Below are 6,231 nucleotides of genomic sequence, written 5' to 3'. Positions count from 1 at the left end.
CATCGTAAGACTTCTTTGAGACTGGCTTCTAAGACACGAGCACGTATTTGTGAATTTTGTTCGCGACTGATGCCATACAAGGCACGAATCAGTTTGACGGGAAGATGAGTGTGATGGGACGTCATGTTAATGCGTGGGACAGACGAAAAGTGTCCGAGGTTTTTATAGATTTTTTAAGATTAAGTCGACGACGGAGACATGTACAGGACAGGCCCTCCATCTTGATACCAGTGATAACAAAACTAGGTAAGAAATCGTAAATAAGCGTGAGTGGTGGGTTTCAAATCGACGAGTAGACAGGCGTGTGGGTTTGAGTGGCATCGTCGTACGCATGAGTTAGCCAAGGCGTTCCTAACTGTTTGGCTAAGACTTGCAATTGCGATTTATCTCTAGGGTGTTTAAACAAGACCACTTGATGAGCATTCAGACTGATGGTGTTATGGACTTTACTTTGTTGAAACAAATTTTGAGTGATGTAAATGACACTGGCATTATGAATATGCCCTTTGCACGTAAACCACAGTTTAATTTCTTCTTCGTCTTCTCCTAACATGTCATCAAAAATGACCAAATGGGTTTGACGGGAGTCAGAGACGATGCCGTCGTCTTCTTTAGGAATGCCTTCCACAAACACGATGGAATCCCCTTGACTTTCTCGCAAGAGGCTGTACGCCGATTGCCACTCTTTGTAACACCACACGATGCGTTGAGGTGGACGATCGATCAAATGATGTTTATGTTCGATAACACGTTTGACAAATTCGGTTTTGCCTGAACCACTAGGCCCAGAAATTAACATGTTAAAGGGATGGCGAAGATACAAGGCCTCCCAACTGGCACGATCTAAGTGTTCGTCGATGATTTTGAAAGTGAAGGAGGAGGGAGCAGAAACAGCAGAGGTAGACATAGTGCAAGGAATGTCACTTTTGACACGAAGACAGACAAGACAAGAATTTTTTATACTTTTTCAGGACACGTTTATTGATTTTAAAAAAAACACGAAAGACAAAAATGCATAAAAGCCAAATGGTTATGTAAAGCAATAAAATACACATAAAAACTATCAAAGTGGAATAGAAACAGGTCTCTGTAGAACATGTTTTTAGTAACCAATATGTCCTAGGGACAGTGTGTAATGTTCTTACAGCCTCTACTTGGGGTAATGTCACACAAGTGTTCTCCCGGAATAGTCTTTCGAGAATGTCCATGACAGTCCTGTCAAGAAGGGAGTGGTTGTCCTCGGTGACGAGTTCTTCTGGCACTGTCACTAACATAGGTTTAAAAGTGACTTTTTTCCCTTGAACGTTTGAATGGAGGATCACAACTCTTGAGCATAATGGGCCACTTCTTAGAACCAAACCTCAAAACCCCAATTTTTCCACTCACGTACATCTGTCCAATGATGGTGTAAGTCACAAGCTACACACACATCGTCTTACCCATCTTCGGTACCTAAAAGTTGACGAATCTTTTTTTCCCGTAGAGGTCGAGAAGTATCCAGATGAAAACGCAAGACTTTGAACAGAATGAGTCCCATGGACAGTGAAAGGGACCACTTTCATGTTTTATTTATTGGTAAGTACTGTTCGTAAAGAATCCACAAGGAATCGGCTGGTAAACGAAATTCCAGAAAAAAGTCACTAAGACACACACCACACGTTGACCCCAATTGAATGAACACAGTAATCTTCCATTGTCTGAATAGTGTCATTGATTTCCTCCACGGAATCTGTGGTATCAATTCTGATAAAAGTTGTGGCATGGTAGCCTGTTTTTATACCCTCTTTATTCGGAAGCAATAAATGTACTTTCTGCACAGAGATAATCGTACTCCAGTATCGAATCTAGATGGTTCAGTCATTAACATACACGTCAAACATCGTTCAAAAGCTTCCTCTTCAACAAAGTTCACGTTGTGTAAATGATTTTGGTAATCCTCCAACTCTTATTTTGGAATTCGTTGCAGTATGTGTAACTCGTAGTAAACAATATCATTAACATACCGATCTTTCTCGTCCTCGAACAGTTTAACAAGGTCTGACCACTAGAACACTTTCATCTGAATCAGTCCTCTTATAGCATCCAGGTACCACTAGTTTAAACATCGGTGACCTAACGGATGCAATTGTTCTTTACGTTTCACTTGTATTGTGAACCGTTTATGGTAAATGCGTTCTCTCAACTCCACAAGCAAACCCCGAATGTTCTCTTCTAAAGTGTCCATGATCATGTCATACTAAAACCTTCTTTTGTCGGAGGTAATAAGTGTACTTTCCGCACCAAACTGATTGTACTCCAGTAGTTAAACCAAAATGTTTTAGTCTCTAGTTGACACACTACACATCGCAGAGAATTTTCCTCTAGAGACAAAATTCGATCAGAAAAAAGATTTGGGTAATCCACTAACTCTTCCTCTTTGTAGAATGGTCAACATGTAAGTAGTAGGATGAGTAGAAACCAAAGTCTTCTTGTCCTTGTCCAGTTGAACAAGGTCTGACAATTGGAACGTTTTCAAATGAATCAGTCCTCTTACAGCATTCATGTACCAGTGGTTTAAACTCCGGTGATGTAACGGATGCAATTGTTCTTTGCCTTTCACTTGAATTTTGACCAGTTCTCGGTAAATGCGTTATCTCAGCTCCACAGGCAAACTTCGACTGTTCTCTTGTAAGGTATCCATGATCATGTTATACTAAACACTCTTTTGTTGGAGGTAATAAATGTGCTTTGTTAACAGCATCGGTTTTATTTTAGTTCCCTACCAAAATGATTTAGTCACTAACTCACACCACACGTTGTACAGAAGTTTCCTCTTCAAACAACATTTCTTGGGGTAAAAGATTTTGTTAATCCTCTATCTCGTCCGCTGTAACTCGGATCGCCATGTAAGCAGAATCAGTGGCATCAAAATATGCATGACTCTCACGATAATCATCAATGTCCGACCAATGGAACACTTTGAAATGAATCAGTGCTCTGATACCATTCAGGTACCAGTGGTTTAAACATCGGTGACGTAACGGATGAAATTGTTCTTTGAGTTTCACTTGTATTTTGACCAGCTCTCAGTAAATGCGTTCTCTCAACTCCACAGGCAAACCACGGATGTTCTCTTGTAAAGTATCCATTCAGGGATTACTGATATCATCCTACTAAAGATAGGTAGTGACAATACGGGGACCATCGAGCATGTTCCAGGTATGATAAATCTTGTTGTTCCCACTGGTGAAGTGACACACCTCAACTGAAGCACCTGACTTTATCCCCTTCGCTCAAGTAGAAAAGTCCGGTTCTGGCCAATTCTTCGGGGATAGGTCCTTAAAATATTTAGACCATTTTCCTTGGAAGGTTTGAAGACGATTTTCAAAGTCGCAGTATTCAGGCAAACGCACAGGGAACGAATATTCGTCTTTCACATGTTCGTTTTGATGAGGGCAAGGTGTCCTCGATAGGGGTTTGCTCAGTTTTGGATGACATTAGTAGGGTGGCAGACGCAAGGTCTCACGTGTAGTCGACATTTACAATGAAAACCAGTAAAGAGTCCACGATAGCGAGTGACATCACTTTCGCATCCGTCAGGTTTGACTTGCACATCATCCTTTTCCAAGATAGGTGTAGTGGCAGTAGTAGTGATAGCAAAGTTCCCATGATGTTCTACTGCATCGCTCTCATCGCAAGGCACATCAACAAACTCCACTTGAGAATCACCGAACTTGAATGATGTTTGTTTAAAATGATTCATTATTCTCGACTGGTCTTGGTAGTGACAATGAACTATCGATCTTGGACGTTGTCCCGTTTTATATGTTGTCCAATATCGACGTGACCGTGCGGTAAAGTGAGGTGTTTGGGAAGCCACACTCGCTTCTGGTACACGATTTGATACAGCTTTTTCAAGGGTTGACGGACGATTTGTTGAGTGGGTAAACGTACAATCTTGTGCGGTTTGTAGGTGGTCACTTTAAAATTATCATCGTCTCCAGACTGCAAGGCTTCTTTCAATACCCCAATGTTTACCACTCGGCTGGTGCGATAATTGAGAGTCAATCCTTTCACTTTACACTCCGTGTGCACTTCTCCTTGTTTGTCCCGGTATTCGTAGCCGTAATTTTTAGGACCACCACAAGCTTAAACCTTAAAATCTTCTCGTCGGGGTGTTTGTCTGTCCAGGCTCCTAAACGGTCTCCCTCGATGTCAGGGCGACGTTGACCCAGGCGATCAATGTAGGTGCAACTTTCCGTGTCAAAGTACAGGACGCGATCACCTTACAGTTCTAAAGCTTCGTACAATTTTAAAGCGAGCATGAGCTGTCACGTAAGCTGCAATGATGACACTTCCAAATTCGTCAGCTTGTACAAAGTCCAGATCTTCTTCGTAATTAACTAAGATTAAATCTTTACGAACGACGTCTACGTGTTTCATGTATTTGGTTTTGTTATGAATCATCTGAAAGTAGCTGGAAGGTTCTGTCAAATACTCTGTCTTGAGGAAACACGGTCGTTGAGATATTTTGCCCCACAAGCAATTTCACATCACTTTGGCGAACGACCGCCTTCCTTCGTTTTTCTCGATGTGGTCTAAAGTGATGCCTTCTTGCTCCCAGTATTTCTCTTTGAATGTCTTTTGGTTTTCGGCTTCTTTATTCGGTATTTTTGTGTCTTGTGAAAGTGGTAAATTTCGTACACTTGTAACAGTTTATATCTCATGTCCAGAGCTTTAGACAATTCCACACTGACCCACGTTCCCGTCAAGGTGCGTTCTTCCTGAGTGTGCTGACACGGTTGGTCTTGGTTGCACGTTTCCGCACAAGTACGACACAGGGGAAACCTCAGTTTGCCTTGCAATGGTGAGTTAACACGGGATGGTACAAGTCCTTGGGAGCAAGAGTTTGCACTTGATCAATCCTTCGTATTGTCGAATATTGTCCAGGTCAATGTGTTCCGTCAGCAATTGTGGGTACCCTGCAGGAAAGTGATTTGTACACGTAAGGATACAGCGAGCACACGTCCAAGTATTTGATTTCTTCTCCTTTCTCCTCGTTGGCTTGGTAGAGCAAACAGGTGGCATTTGTCCTTCCTCCGTACAAACTGTCCCTCGGGTTTAGTTGATCTATCAACTTGTAACTTTCTATGATACGTTTAAACTCGGGATCGTTTTGACAAGGTGATCGCACAAAACAATGTTTTCCATCACGTTAGCGTTATGGAAGATTTCAACCCCTTTTCAGGCACTATAAGGTGCAACAACACAAAAATAATTGAACAACAATATGCCATGGCAAATAGAAAAACTAGATCACAAATAACAAAATGCAACTCATACACTCATGGTACAAAAGTACTACGCATATAGACACTGTATTATTTTCAACACATATTTTTGGATAAAATTAAAAATTATATAAAGACAGGATTAGAGAATAAAACAAACCATAGAATATTTGACATAGATAGAGCGGTCAATACACGAAAAAGGGGACACAATACAACAGAACACATATAAGCACACAACTCATTGGACTAAAATGACTCTAACATAGTCACTACTCAGCATTAAAATAATAGGGTAAAGGGAAGAAAAACTTCCGTGGGACTTAAATAGTCCCCAGGGTGGATAGTACTCCCCTAGGTTCTAAGTAAGGAAGGATAGAAACCAGGCCCAATGCCAGCCCAGGCATATGGAAGGGAGCATAACCAACCAAACTTTAATGGGATAATTTAAACTCTATCATAAAATGAACAAAACAAAACTAACCATGACTGAAGTTTTATCTTTATTCTTCTTGGAGACAAACAAACTTATAGCACCTTATGGGTGGACAGAGATACACAAAGCACAAAACATCATTAGAAAACCAGGGTGTCACTTCTAAGTCTTAACCAACTAACTGAGTTGGAAGGAGACTAAGAAGTATCAACATAGTAGAATCGTCTACACTCCTGTCATCGATGCTGTTCCTGGACTATCCCAAGTATGTAAAATCGTCATTACCCAGTTCTCCGAAACAATGACCTTTTAAAACGAAGGATCCATGTGGAGAGACAAGGCTGTATGAAGTGAGTCTTAATCTATGGTCGAGAGGTCAGACAAAATTTGAAGTTTAGAAAAAGATCCATGCGATGATCTCTTTGTTAACTAAATGGTGCTAACAAAAGAACCAAAGGTACGTTTCAGGGCCACTCCATTGCATTGAACAGAAGTCTGTACTGTCTTGCCTAAAAAAGTTTTAGT

This window comes from Sinohyriopsis cumingii, chromosome 9, assembly GCF_028554795.1.
Source record: "Sinohyriopsis cumingii isolate HCF-2022 chromosome 9, ASM2855479v2, whole genome shotgun sequence".
Classification (NCBI taxonomy): domain Eukaryota; kingdom Metazoa; phylum Mollusca; class Bivalvia; order Unionida; family Unionidae; genus Sinohyriopsis; species Sinohyriopsis cumingii.
The sequence above is the reverse complement of the archived record's forward strand: the minus strand, read 5'-3'. Positions refer to the sequence as shown.